Source organism: Antedon bifida, chromosome 3 (assembly GCF_963402885.1).
Source record: "Antedon bifida chromosome 3, ecAntBifi1.1, whole genome shotgun sequence".
NCBI lineage: Eukaryota > Metazoa > Echinodermata > Crinoidea > Comatulida > Antedonidae > Antedon > Antedon bifida.
The window spans coordinates 471,118-486,790 of record NC_136228.1 but is presented as its reverse complement, the minus strand read 5'-3'; the positions used below and the strand labels follow the sequence as shown (position 1 = coordinate 486,790).

General features: G+C 29.0%; 1 protein-coding gene and 1 long non-coding RNA gene across 2 annotated transcripts in view; one reads left to right on the top strand and one right to left on the bottom strand.

Moving 5' to 3' along the window:
- Nucleotides 1-15,673, bottom strand: part of LOC144838571 (uncharacterized) — a 62,254-nt gene that overhangs the window by 30,416 nt on the left and 16,165 nt on the right. The gene's annotated exons all lie outside the window — the stretch shown is intronic.
- LOC144838483 (uncharacterized) lies at nt 1,767-3,408 on the top strand. The gene is made up of 3 exons (XR_013611642.1): nt 1,767-1,874; nt 1,977-2,048; nt 3,009-3,408. It is a non-coding gene; the product is annotated as an uncharacterized LOC144838483 (long non-coding RNA).

Below are 15,673 nucleotides of genomic sequence, written 5' to 3'. Positions count from 1 at the left end.
CGTTTTTTTGTTTAGTAGTTTATAGAATGTGTTTGTGTGTTTATTTTATTTTAATTTAATCTATGCTAATTTTTTAGATTCAAATCCTGATGTGGCATACACTTTCATATTAACATCATCCACCAGATAACTGCATGCACGTTTTTTTGTTTAGTAGTTTATAGAATGTGTTTGTGTGTTTATTTTATTTTAATTTAATCTATGCTAATTTTTTAGATTCAAATCCTGATGTGGCATACACTTTCATATCTAACATCATCCACCAGATAACTGCATGCATGTTTTTTTTGTTTAGTGGTTTATAGAATGTGTTAATCCATGCTAATCACTAAAATCTATTTCTTTTATAGAGTGCTATCATAGCTCAGCTGGTAGAGCATCGGCACTCTTGTCGAAGGTCTCGGGTTCGAATCCTGATGTGGCATACACTTTCATATTAACATCATTTACCAGATAACTGCATGCATGTTTTTTTGTTTAGTAGTTTATAGAATGTGTTTGTGTGTTTATTTTATTTTAATTTAATCTATGCTAATCACTCAGATTCAAATCCTGATGTGGCATACACTTTCATATCTAACATCATCCACCAGATAACTGCATGCATGTTTATTTACTTTGTAATTGTTTTTAAATACTTTAATTTTCGCTGTATGTCTTAATCCATGCTAATTTCTTAGCTTAATTGTGATGCAAATCAAAGTTATTATATAAATCAAAGTTATTATATAGGTAAGTTATACATTTACATTTTTTTTAGGTTGGCAGTCCTGAATATATTAAGTTCAGGCAACAAAAAGTCTGTACATTTTCAGGTAACCTTTTATTTATAAAATTATTACAAAGTTTTATTTCTTTGATAGATAATTAATAGTTTCAATTTAAAAATAAATGTGTACCTTTTAGTGACAAAAACAATTGTTATTCATTTTATCTATGCTGGAGAATTATAAGTACCTAATTTCTACTACTTTTAGGTCAAATACAAAGTTCTCTTTATCCCAAATAGTTACTATTAGATTAGATAACCAATCCCAGAGACTAATAAATAAAATTACTGTAATAATAACAATTGTAATATAATAATAATTATGTCATGGGTCAACTTTCGGATCCTGAACTTTGTTTTCCAAGAATGGACTTATTTTTAATGTCATTAAAGTCTTTTTAACTTCTATAGAGCCATCTACAACAATGAGCCGGTTCAAGGCCTACATGTTGGAAACTTTAAAAATACCGGCAAAGCATGCAGCTCAGGTCATAAAGGAGATAGAGGGAATTTGGAGTGAAGCGGGGGAGAAGGGATATTCTCCAAAGATAATAAAGACGTAACATTTTTTTATTACAATTATATTAATAGAAAAAGGAAGAAGCCAAACAATTTAAATTTCATTTAGCATTAAAATAAAACGTTATCTTAAATGTCAGCTATAGATTGTGAGCCTAATGTATTATTGTGTTATTAAGCCTGCTACCTTCATTTTCTTGAAGGAAGAAATAAATGTTAAGTTGAATTTGAATTGAATTTGAATTTGAAACCATGTGAAGTTACCATGAATCACTCGATCTTAATTACTATAATGAAGATATTACATATTTTAATATTTGATTTTTGTGTATTGTACTCTTCTTTTCATTTTTTTAAAAATAATTGTTTAGTGCTGTTAGCCATTTACAATTGAAACTTGCTGGCTCCACGTTAAGGCACTACCTGTGCTCCTTTGTGAAGATATTAGACTATATTTCAATATACGAATCGAAATCTGTTTCGCTTGCCGAAATATATAAGTCCAAGGATGCATGCAAAGGCCTAAGCAAGTCTCTTAGAAAGCGTATTTCTGAAGAGAAGGCCAAAAAGCATGAAGAAATTGAAGGTAACATCTACTGAATTAAAGTTTTTCTTTTCATCAAATGTTTGAAAGTCATATTATTTAAATTGAAATAATATTAATAATATGTTTTAATTTTCTTTTAAGCTGATCTAGTTTCGGCGGATGAACAATCCAATTATCTCAGAAAATCTGAGACATCAATTAAAAGCATAGTTGGTATGTTTTTTTTTTATTATTTAATCATAAGATTATCATATTGTATGTTATTACTAGGTAAAGACTAGGAGAAACTAGGAGAAATAACTAAAACTAACCCTAACCCTAGCTTATTTCTCCATTGTGTTAGTAAGGTAATTAGGTATAGGTGAAATGTTATTGATATTGTTCTAAGGTTCACCTGTATTTATAAACTACCAGGACAAGGTCACTATGTAAATGATCAAAATCCTTTTACTAAACTAAGTACAGTAGTAGTTAATTGATTTCCAAGTACCCTTAATCTATCTGGGTGCATTCTTGCACAATATTTTTATGGTTGTCTGGCTGACTATCCTTTTACTTTTACTATTGATATATAAAAATGTAGTATGTTATCTTTTATTTCAGCCATTGTATGATTGGCAATTTTAATTTTATTAAATTAAACTAGGAGAATGGGAAAAGTAAACTATTTTAAAGGCAAAAATATTCGCACATAATTTTATAATAAATAAATAACCCTATTTGTAAACAATTACATCTAGTTAAAATCCTGATGTGTCATACATCATCCACACAATAACTGTGTATTTATTTTTTCATATTTTGTTTTAGTGGTTTATAAAATGTGTTAATCCATGCTAATCACTAAAATTCTTTTATAGAATGCTATCATAGCTCAGCTGGTAGAGCATCGAGGTCTCGGGTTCAAATCCTGATGTGGCATATACTTTCATATTAACTTCATCCACCAGATAATTGCATGCATGTTTATTTGTTTAGTAGTTTATAGAATGTGTTTGTGTTTTTTTTTATTTTAATTTAATCTATGCTAATCACTCGGCTTCAAATCCTGATGTGGCATACATTTTCATATCTAATATCATCCACCAAATAACTGCATGGACGTTTTTTTTGTTAAGTAGTTTATAGAATGTGTTAATCCATGCTAATTACTAAAATCTGTTTCTTTTCTAGAATGCTATCATAGCTCAGCTGGTAGAGCATCGGCACTCTTGTCGAAAGTCTCAGGTTTAAATCCTGATGTGGCATACACTTACATACTAACATCATCTACCAGATAACTGCATGCATGTTTATTTGTTTAGTAGTTTATAGAATGTGTTTGTGTGTTTATTTTATTTTAATTTAATCTATGCTAATTTTTTAGATTCAAATCCTGATGTGGCATACACTTTCATATCTAACATCATCCACCAGATAACTGCATGCACGTTTTTTTTGTTTAGTAGTTTATAGAATGTGTTTGTGTGTTTATTTTATTTTAATTTAATATATGCTAATCACTCAGATTCAAATCCTGATGTGGCATACATTTTCATATTAACATCATCCACCAGATAACTGCATGCACGTTTTTTTTGTTTAGTAGTTTATTTATAGAATGTGTTAATCCATGCTAATCACTAAAATCTATCTCTTTTATAGAATGCTATCATAGCTCAGCTGGTAGAGCATCGGCAGTCTTGTCGAAGGTCTCGGGTTCAAATCCTGATGTGGCATACACTTTCATACTAACATCATCTACCAGATAACTGCATGCATGTTTATTTCTTTATTAGTTTATAGAATGTGTTTGTGTGTTTATTTTATTTTAATTTAATCTATGCTAATTTTTTAGATTCAAATCCTGATGTGGCATACACTTTCATATCTAACATCATCCACCAGATAACTGCATGCACGTTTTTTTTGTTTAGTAGTTTATAGAATGTGTTTGTGTGTTTATTTTATTTTAATTTAATATATGCTAATCACTCAGATTCAAATCCTGATGTGGCATACACTTTCATATTTAACATCATCCACCAGATAACTGCATGCACATTTTTTTCGTTTAGTAGTTTATTTATAGAATGTGTTAATCCATGCTAATCACTAAAATCTATTTCTTTTATAGAATGCTATCATAGCTCAGCTGGTAGAGCATCGGCAGTCTTGTCGAAGGTCTCGGGTTCAAATCCTGATGTGGCATACACTTTCATACTAACATCATCTACCAGATAACTGCATGCATGTTTATTTCTTTATTAGTTTATAGAATGTGTTTGTGTGTTTATTTTATTTTAATTTAATCTATGCTAATTTTTTAGATTCAAATCCTGATGTGGCATACACTTTCATATCTAACATCATCCACCAGATAACTGCATGCACGTTTTTTTTGTTTAGTAGTTTATAGCATGTGTTTGTGTGTTTATTTTATTTTAATTTAATATATGCTAATCACTCAGATTCAAATCCTGATGTGGCATACATTTTCATATTAACATCATCCACCAGATAACTGGCATGCACATTTGTTTTGTTTAGTAGTTTATTTATAGAATGTGTTAATCCATGCTAATCACTAAAATCTATTTCTTTTATAGAATGCTATCATAGCTCAGCTGGTAGAGCATCGGCACTCTTGTCGAAGGTCTCGGGTTCAAATCCTGATGTGGCATACACTTTCATATCTAACATCATCCACCAGCTAACTTAAAAATGCATGTTTATTTGTTCAGTAGTTTATAGAATGTGTTTGTGTGTTTATTTTATTTTAATTTAATCTATGCTAATTTTTTAGATTCAAATCCTGATGTGGCATACACTTTCATATCTAACATCATCCACCAGATAACTGCATGCACGTTTTTTTTGTTTAGTAGTTTATAGAATGTGTTTGTGTGTTTATTTTATTTTAATTTAATCTATGCTAATCACTCAGATTCAAATCCTGATGTGGCATACACTTTCATATCTAACATCATCCACCAGATAACTGCATGCACATTTTTTTCGTTTAGTAGTTTATAGAATGTGTTAATCCATGCTAATCACTAAAATCTATTTCTTTTATAGAATGCTATCATAGCTCAGCTGGTAGAGCATCGGCACTCTTGTCGAAGGTCTCGGGTTCGAATCCTGATGTGGCATACACTTTCATATCTAACATCATCTACCAGATAACTGCATGCACGTTTTTTTTGTTTAGTAGTTTATAGCATGTGTTTGTGTGTTTATTTTATTTTAATTTAATATATGCTAATCACTCAGATTCAAATCCTGATGTGGCATACACTTTCATATCTAACATCATCCACCAGATAACTGGCATGCACATTTATTTTGTTTAGTAGTTTATTTATAGAATGTGTTAATCCATGCTAATCACTAAAATCTATTTCTTTTATAGAATGCTATCATAGCTCAGCTGGTAGAGCATCGGCACTCTTGTCGAAGGTCTCGGGTTCAAATCCTGATGTGGCATACACTTTCATATCTAACATCATCCACCAGCTAACTTAAAAATGCATGTTTATTTGTTCAGTAGTTTATAGAATGTGTTTGTGTGTTTATTTTATTTTAATTTAATCTATGCTAATTTTTTAGATTCAAATCCTGATGTGGCATACACTTTCATATCTAACATCATCCACCAGATAACTGCATGCACGTTTTTTTTGTTTAGTAGTTTATAGAATGTGTTTGTGTGTTTATTTTATTTTAATTTAATCTATGCTAATCACTCAGATTCAAATCCTGATGTGGCATACACTTTCATATCTAACATCATCCACCAGATAACTGCATGCACATTTTTTTCGTTTAGTAGTTTATAGAATGTGTTAATCCATGCTAATCACTAAAATCTATTTCTTTTATAGAATGCTATCATAGCTCAGCTGGTAGAGCATCGGCACTCTTGTCGAAGGTCTCGGGTTCGAATCCTGATGTGGCATACACTTTCATATCTAACATCATCTACCAGATAACTTAAAAATGCATGTTTATTTGTTCAGTAGTTTATAGAATGTGTTTGTGTGTTTATTTTATTTTAATTTAATCTATGCTAATCACTCAGATTCAATTCCTGATGTGGCACACTTTCATATTAACATCATCTACCAAATAACTGCATGCACTTTTGCTTAGTAGTTTATAGAATGTGTAAATCCATGCTAATCACTAAAATCTATTTCTTTTATAGAATGCTATCATAGCTCAGCTGGTAGAGCATCGGCACTCTTGTCGAAGGTCTCGGGTTCAAATCCTAATGTGGCATACACTTTCATTTTTATTTTGTTTTAGTAGTTTATAGAATGCTTTTATCCATACTAATTAGTCATCAAATCCTGAATATTAACATCCACCTGACATGCACATGTTTATTTCTATTTCTTTATTTTATTTTTAATTTGTGCTGATCATAAAAATCTATTTCTTTTAGACAATGCTATTGGTAAGAAATCCATATTTTATGTTTTTTTTTCGGTCTTGCTCCTTCACTTATACAAATCTACTGATGTATAAGTTTGATTCAACAGATTTTTAGTACTAAAGTGGTTCTGCAACCAAATTTAGTTGGTATTAAAAAAGCTGTTTATCAAACTTTCAGAAAGGATAAAGAACGGGGAGAGCATCGAAAACCCATCAAAGCGGTTCCTCCGCATACACATCATGATGCTATTAGCCATGAACAATGGTTGCAGGACTGGTGTTCTGGCAAATGCAACTTTGGAACAGTATTACAAACGGACAGCAGCCACAAATGGCATGTCCGTTATGAAAGTGAGTACAATATACATTTTTTAATGTATTCTTGAATATAAGAATTAACACTGAGTTTACATGGTTGTTGTACACAGTTTAAGTTGTTCAGTGGGCTGTCATTAAACAAATCAACAGCTACAGAAATATGATGAAGTCGATGAAGTAAGCTACAGAACAGTAAGAGTATTGTGAATTATAAAACATCCTTACCAACCAATTTTGATATGTTGTCTATATGTTATATGTTAATAATCATTAAGTAATTTTGAAGGTTTCAAAGCATAAGACATCCAGCAAATTTGGTGCAGCAAATTTGGTCATTACTGAAGAGCTGGCTGCTTTAATAGAGCTGTACATTAAATACTGTAGGCCAATACAATCGGCAAATGACCAGCTTTTCCTGAGCTGCACAGGGGCGACAATCCGTTGCGCTCAGGAAATGACCCGCCACTGGGCGGAAGTAACGAACAGCACCAGGCCCATCAATCCCACCAATTTGCGAAAGGCAGCAGCCACTCTCGTATGTGATAGTTACTTATTACTTTAAACCTATCAATAGAAAATCAGACCTAAAGAATGTTCAATGTTTAGTAAATAAGGCGTGCAGAATAACTAAACAGATCATTAGATTTGATGATGTTTGTAACGTCAAAATTTATGATAAGGTCATTGCCATAATGAAAGATGAGAGTCATCCGCTCTATAGTGATTTTCAATGGCTGAGATCTGAAAGGCGTTTGAGGGCTACACGTTGTAGAACAAAACGCTTCGTTAATTCTTTTGTTCCGTACTCAATTAGACATTTTAATAACCGTTGTTAAGTCATTGAATTTTGTTGCTATGTAATTTTATTGTATTAACCTTTTAACTTTGAGCAATTGTATGTCACATGAATTTCCGTATGGACAAATAAAATGAACTATGAATAGATGACAAATATTATTTTCAAGTGATAAACCATCAGTTATATTTTGTTTTGGGAATTACGTGGGACACAATTTGTAAGTGTAGAATAATTCATTACATATTACCTTCTCTTTAAATAATTTCATCAGTCCTGGGGTCACTGCGATGAAAAGGAGAGAGTTGTGGTTGCTGACCATATGGCCCACAAATTGTCTACACAAGAGGCCTATTATAAGGCCACGCAGTCCCGGGAGACGGCTGTAAGAGCCCACAATTTAATTGCAGCAAATCGTCTACTCGGGAGAAGTGGGGTAAGATTTAATTTCTGTCTGAAATGTTTGTATCCCAAAAGATGTTTATTTTTTATTGATAACATAACATATTATAAAGAATATATCTAACACTTTAATAATTAGCAATCAACAAGAAAACAAACATTGCATCTATTAACTAAAGTTTTACTTTACTTTTTTTAATGTGCTATGTACACTCTTTCAGAATATAAATGAAACAGCTGATGTCCAGGTAAGGATGGTCATTACTTTCATATAAAAAACAAAAGAATGCAAACTGGGCAAACTGTATAATTTATGTGTTTTATAAATGCTGTATAACTACCAATTAAAGGAACACAATTTGTCATCTTACAGTAAATCATTTTAATATTAAGGTTTTATTATCCCAAATGCAATACATACTTTACTTTAAGGTATATCTTTTCTAGGTTGCATTTTCGAGTGTTGAGGACACTATTGATGAAATGCTGGTAAGAAACAATTTGCACATAAATATATATTTTTCCAGTATTTTCAGGACTGAATTCTATGTAATCATTATTATTATCTTGTATACCTCTTTACGAATAATGAAACAAGTAATGGTATTATGTACAATATTATTATTTTACATTCACCAGGAATTTTCTCAAGCACAAGATAATGAAGTGCCATCATCTGTAAGTATTCAATAATTGTTAAAAGGACACATATGTAAAGCATCAAACTAATATTGCCAGACAAAACTCTTTTTAAAAACGTTGATGTAGTATTTTAAACAATTTTTATAAGTACTGTACATTATTTTTTTAGTACTGCAAAATGATTCCTTGGGTGACGGTAGGATTTTGAGTCTCCCAATATATTGCACTAATGTTTTTACCAGGTCAGCAAAGTTTCCTTGTATATTTTGCTGTACTGTACTTGTTTAATTAGTTTTTATTTCAGGTCAGCAGAATGTCTTTTGTACTTGTATGGACATTCTTTAACTGTTTTTATCAGGTCTTGGTATCTCAAAAAACAGGAAAATGTTTACTTTTTAAATTTGCACATTACTCTTTGTATTCTCTAGTTTGTATGCTTAGTTAATTTATTTGAGGCCTCCCCAAGATAACTTTGTCAGCAATTATAATTACTTGTTCTGTAGTTTGTAAAGTAATTGTTCAAATCCTCACTTTGCAGTTGTATGCTGTTTATAAATTTAGTAGTTTTCAGAATGTTTTATCCATACTAAATATCAACATCTTCTTCTGTTATAGAATGCTATCATAGCTCAGTTGGTAACTTAGCAGTTTATAGAATGTGTTTTTTTTTTATTTTAATTTAATCTATGCTAATCACTCAGATTCAAATCCTGATGTGGCATACATTTTCATATCTAATATCATCCACCAGATAACTGCATGCATGTTTAGTAGTTTATAGAATGTGTTTGTGTTGTTTTTTTTATTTTAATTTAATCTTTGCTAATTTTCAGATTCAAATCCTGATGTGGCATACACTTTCATATTAAAATCATCTACCAGATAACTGCATGCATGTTTTGTTTTTTTTTAGTAGTTTATAGAATGTGTTAATCCATGCTAATCACAACATCTATTTCTTTTATAGAATGCTATCATAGCTCAGCTGGTAGAGCATCGGCACTCTTGTCGAAGGTCTCGGGTTCAAATCCTGATGTGGCATACACTTTTATTTTAACATCAACCACCAAATAACTGCATGCATTTTTAGTTTTGTGTAGTACTGAGTTCATAGAATGTGTTTATTTTATTTTAATTTAATCTATGCTAATCACCCATAATCAAATCCGTATGTGGCATACAATTTCATTTTAACATTATCCACCAGATAATCTTACAAGCACTTTAATTACTTCTGGTATTATTATCATTATTATTGTTATCTAAAACATCAATACAATTCTCATTTGAAATACTTGAAGTACATTTTCTGTAAAACTTATTTCACCTATTAATTTTACTTTATTATTTTTCTACTTTCAATATAACTAGTCTGTAAGCCATCCTCCAGGCAAATATGGGCCAAGGTCGAAATTTGACAACCAAGACGTTATGGATGCTGTCTTTAAATTGTTTGGCAGGCAAATAGAAGAGGGTCATGTGCCAAAAAGAACAGTATGTTTAATGTTTATGTATTGTCAGCTGGCATTTTTTGTTATCTATTTAATTGTAATAATCACATTAATACAATTTTTTTTTATTTTGTAGGCAAGAGAAGTCTATAACAAAAATCCAGTTCTACATTACTATGGATTTCAACAGTTATATGACAAAATGAGGAGGATGTATCCAAAGGTAGGTTTATGTTTTTAATTTCAGTGGCATGCGGTAGCAAGAAATTATTTAAAAGCATTGCAAGTTTTCTATAGAACTATGAAGATTTGCCTGTCTTCTTTCAAAGTAAGTGAAATACTATCATACATTAATTAATTATATGTTTATTTATTATTTACAGAAATAGATCATCGTGGAAAATATCACTAAAATAAACTGTATGTATATATTATTCGGTAACAGTTCAGATAAATTAAACTGCAAATACATAGTGAAATAATCAGTGAATTGTCTAGTCAAAATGTAGTTGATTATTCAGTAACAGTTTAGATTAAACTGCAAATACATAGTGAAATAATCAGTGAATTGTCTAGTCAAAATGTAGTTGATTATTCAGTAACAGTTCAGATAAATTAAACTGCAAATACATAGTGAAATAATCAGTGAATTGTCTAGTCAAAATGTAGTTGATTATTCAGTAACAGTTTAGATAAATTAAACTGCAAATACATAGTGAAATAATCAGTGAATTGTCTAGTCAAAATGTAGTTGATTATTCAGTAACAGTTTAGATAAATTAAACTGCAAATACATAGTGAAATAATCAGTGAATTGTCTAGTCAAAATGTAGTTGATTATTCAGTAACAGTTTAGATAAATTAAACTGTGTGTAAATATTAGAATAACCAGTGAATTGTCTAGTCAAAATGTAGTTGATTATTCAGTAACAGTTTAGATAAATTAAACTGCAAATACATAGTGAAATAATCAGTGAATTGTCTAGTCAAAATGTAGTTGATTATTCAGTAATAGTTTAGATAAATTAAACTGCAAATACATAGTGAAATAATCAGTGAATTGTCTAGTCAAAATGTAGTTGATTATTCAGTAACAGTTTAGATAAATTAAACTGTGTGTAAATATTAGAATAACCAGTGAATTGTCTAGTCAAAATGTAGTTGATTATTCAGTAACAGTTTAGATAAATTAAACTGCAAATACATAGTGAATTAATCATTGAATTGTCTAGTCAAAATGTAGTTGATTATTCAGTAACAGTTCAGATAAATTAAACTGCAAATACATAGTGAAATAATCAGTGAATTTTCTAGTCAAAATGTAGTTGATTATTCAGTAACAGTTCAGATAAATTAAACTGCAAATACATAGTGAAATAATCAGTGAATTGTCTAGTCAAAATGTAGTTGATTATTCAGTAACAGTTTAGATTAAACTGCAAATACATAGTGAAATAATCAGTGAATTGTCTAGTCAAAATGTAGTTGATTATTCAGTAACAGTTTAGATAAATTAAACTGCAAATACATAGTGAAATAATCAGTGAATTGTCTAGTCAAAATGTAGTTGATTATTCAGTAACAGTTTAGATAAATTAAACTGTGTGTAAATATTAGAATAATCAATGAATTGTCTAGTCAAAATGTAGTTGATTATTCAGTAACAGTTTAGATAATTTAAACTGTGTGTAAATATTAGAATAACCAATGAATTTTCTAGTCAAAATGTAGTTGATTAGTCAGTAACAGTTTAGATAATTTAAACTGCAAATACATAGTGAAATAATCAGTGAATTGTCTAGTCAAAATGTAGTTGATTAGTCAGTAACAGTTTAGATAATTTAAACTGTGTGTAAATATTAGAATAACCAATGAATTTTCTAGTCAAAATGTAGTTGATTATTCAGTAACAGTTTAGATAATTTAAACTGTGTGTAAATATTAGAATAACCAATGAATTTTCTAGTCAAAATGTAGTTGATTAGTCAGTAACAGTTTAGATAATTTAAACTGTGTGTAAATATTAGAATAACCAATGAATTGTCTAGTCAAAATGTAGTTGATTATTCAGTAACAGTTTAGATAATTTAAACTGTGTGTAAATTTTAGAATAACCAATGAATTTTCTAGTCAAAATGTAGTTGATTATTCAGTAACAGTTTAGATAAATTAAACTGCAAATACATAGTGAAATAATCAGTGAATTGTCTAGTCAAAATGTAGTTGATTATTCAGTAACAGTTCAGATAAATTAAACTGCAAATACATAGTGAAATAATCAGTGAATTGTCTAGTCAAAATGTAGTTGATTAGTCAGTAACAGTTTAGATAATTTAAACTGTGTGTAAATATTAGAATAACCAATGAATTTTCTAGTCAAAATGTAGTTGATTATTCAGTAACAGTTTAGATAAATTAAACTGCAAATACATAGTTAAATAATCAGTGAATTGTCTAGTTAAAATGTAGTTGATTATTCAGTAACAGTTCAGATAAATTAAACTGAAAATACATAGTTAAATAATCAGTGAATTCTCTAGTTAAAATGTAGTTGATTATTCAGTAACAGTTCAGATAAATTAAACTGCAAATACATAGTTAAATAATCAGTGAATTGTCTAGTTAAAATGTAGTTGATTATTCAGTAACAGTTTAGATTAAACTGCAAATACATAGTGAAATAATCAGTGAATTGTCTAGTCAAAATGTAGTTGATTATTCAGTAACAGTTCAGATAAATTAAACTGCAAATACATAGTGAAATAATCAGTGAATTGTCTAGTCAAAATGTAGTTGATTATTCAGTAACAGTTTAGATAAATTAAACTGCAAATACATAGTGAAATAATCAGTGAATTGTCTAGTCAAAATGTAGTTGATTATTCAGTAACAGTTTAGATAAATTAAACTGTGTGTAAATATTAGAATAATCAATGAATTGTCTAGTCAAAATGTAGTTGATTATTCAGTAACAGTTTAGATAATTTAAACTGTGTGTAAATATTAGAATAACCAATGAATTTTCTAGTCAAAATGTAGTTGATTAGTCAGTAACAGTTTAGATAATTTAAACTGCAAATACATAGTGAAATAATCAGTGAATTGTCTAGTCAAAATGTAGTTGATTAGTCAGTAACAGTTTAGATAATTTAAACTGTGTGTAAATATTAGAATAACCAATGAATTTTCTAGTCAAAATGTAGTTGATTATTCAGTAACAGTTTAGATAATTTAAACTGTGTGTAAATTTTAGAATAACCAATGAATTTTCTAGTCAAAATGTAGTTGATTATTCAGTAACAGTTTAGATAAATTAAACTGCAAATACATAGTTAAATAATCAGTGAATTGTCTAGTCAAAATGTAGTTGATTATTCAGTAACAGTTCAGATAAATTAAACTGCAAATACATAGTGAAATAATCAGTGAATTGTCTAGTCAAAATGTAGTTGATTAGTCAGTAACAGTTTAGATAATTTAAACTGTGTGTAAATATTAGAATAACCAATGAATTTTCTAGTCAAAATGTAGTTGATTATTCAGTAACAGTTTAGATAAATTAAACTGCAAATACATAGTTAAATAATCAGTGAATTGTCTAGTTAAAATGTAGTTGATTATTCAGTAACAGTTCAGATAAATTAAACTGAAAATACATAGTTAAATAATCAGTGAATTCTCTAGTTAAAATGTAGTTGATTATTCAGTAACAGTTCAGATAAATTAAACTGCAAATACATAGTTAAATAATCAGTGAATTGTCTAGTTAAAATGTAGTTGATTATTCAGTAACAGTTCAGATAAATTAAACTGAAAATACATAGTTAAATAATCAGTGAATTCTCTAGTTAAAATGTAGTTGATTATTCAGTAACAGTTCAGATAAATTAAACTGCAAATACATAGTTAAATAATCAGTGAATTGTCTAGTTAAAATGTAGTTGATTATTCAGTAACAGTTCAGATAAATTAAACTGCAAATACATAGTTAAATAATCAGTGAATTGTCTAGTCAAAATGTAGTTGATTATTCAGTAACAGTTCAGATAAATTAAACTGCAAATACATAGTTAAATAATCAGTGAATTGTATATTCAAAATGTAGTTGATTAGTCAGTAACAGTTTAGATAATTTAAACTGTGTGTAAATATTAGAATAACCAATGAATTTTCTAGTCAAAATGTAGTTGATTAATCAGTAATAGTTCAGATAAATTAAACTGCAAATACATAGTTAAATAATCAGTGAATTGTCTAGTCAAAATGTAGTTGATTAGTCAGTAACAGTTCAGATAAATTAAACTGCAAATACATAGTTAAATAATCAGTGAATTGTCTAGTTAAAATGTAGTTGATTATTCAGTAACAGTTTAGAGAATTTAAACTGCAAATACATAGTAGAATAATCAGTGAATTGTCTAGTCAAAATGTAGTTGATTATTCAGTAACAGTTTAGATAAATTCTTATAACCCTTTTTAAAAATTGGAGTCACTTGTGCCAACTTCAAGTCATCAGGAAAAACACCTGTGACAAGTGATAAGTTAATATATGGTAATGGCTTTACAATAGATGAATCCTTAATTAATCTAGCAGATAACTGGTCATGTCAATTGGACTTTTTTATATCTATATTTCTTTATAATTCTTTAAATTCTAAAACAGGTTTCCAAAATAAAGAGGAACTAATTGAATTTTTCAAATAATCATTGGAACTTTTTTAAGAACAATCAATCTTGCTTGCTAATTTCTGCCGATATTTACAAAGTAATCATTAAACAAGTTGGCTTTTTGTTCATTGGAATTACATTCAATATTAACATCATTTAATGATTCTTTAAGTTTATCTGGAATAATTTCATGAACAGTCTGACTTTTGCCTTTAAGAATACTATTTATAATTCCCCATGTTTTAGTTGTATTACTTTTACTTTTCATAAACAAATCACAATTTAAACCATGGAGTTATATTTACTAGTTTAAACAAAAACATGTGTGGTTTTTTTAGACATTAGTTGCTTAATTGATTTAAAACAAAAAATGTGTCATGGTTTAATCAGTAATTGTTGACCTGATTTAAACCATGGAGTTATATTTACTCCATGTTTAAACAAAAACATGTGTGGTTTTTTAAAACATTAGTTGCTTAGTTGATTTAAACAAAACATGTGTCATGGTTTAATGAGTAATTGTTGAACTGATTTAAACAAAACATGTGTTATGGTTTAATCAGAATTGTTGAACTGATTTAAACAAAACATGTGTCATGGTTTAATCAATAATTGTTGACCTGATTTAAACAAAACATGTGTCATGGTTTAATCAGTAATTTGTTGAACTGATTTAAACCATGGAGTTATATTTACTCCATGTTTAAACAAAACATGTGTGGTTTTTTAGACATTAGTTGCTTAGTTGATTTAAACAAAACATGTGTCATGATTTAATCAGTAATTTGTTGAACTGATTTAAACCATGGAGTTATATTTACTCCATGTTTAAACAAAACATGTGTGGTTTTTTAGACATTAGTTGCTTAGTTGATTTAAACAAAACATGTGTCATGGTTTAATCAGTAATTGTTGAACTGATTTAAACAAAACATGTTGCATGGTTTAATCAGAATTGTTGAACTGATTTAAACAAAACATGTGTCATGGTTTAATCAATAATTGTTGAACTGATTTAAACAAAACATGTGTCATGGTTTCAGTAATTGTTGAACTGATTTAAACCATGGAGTTATATTTACTCCATGTTTAAACAAAACATGTGTGGTTTTTTAGACATAAACAAAACATGTGTCATGATT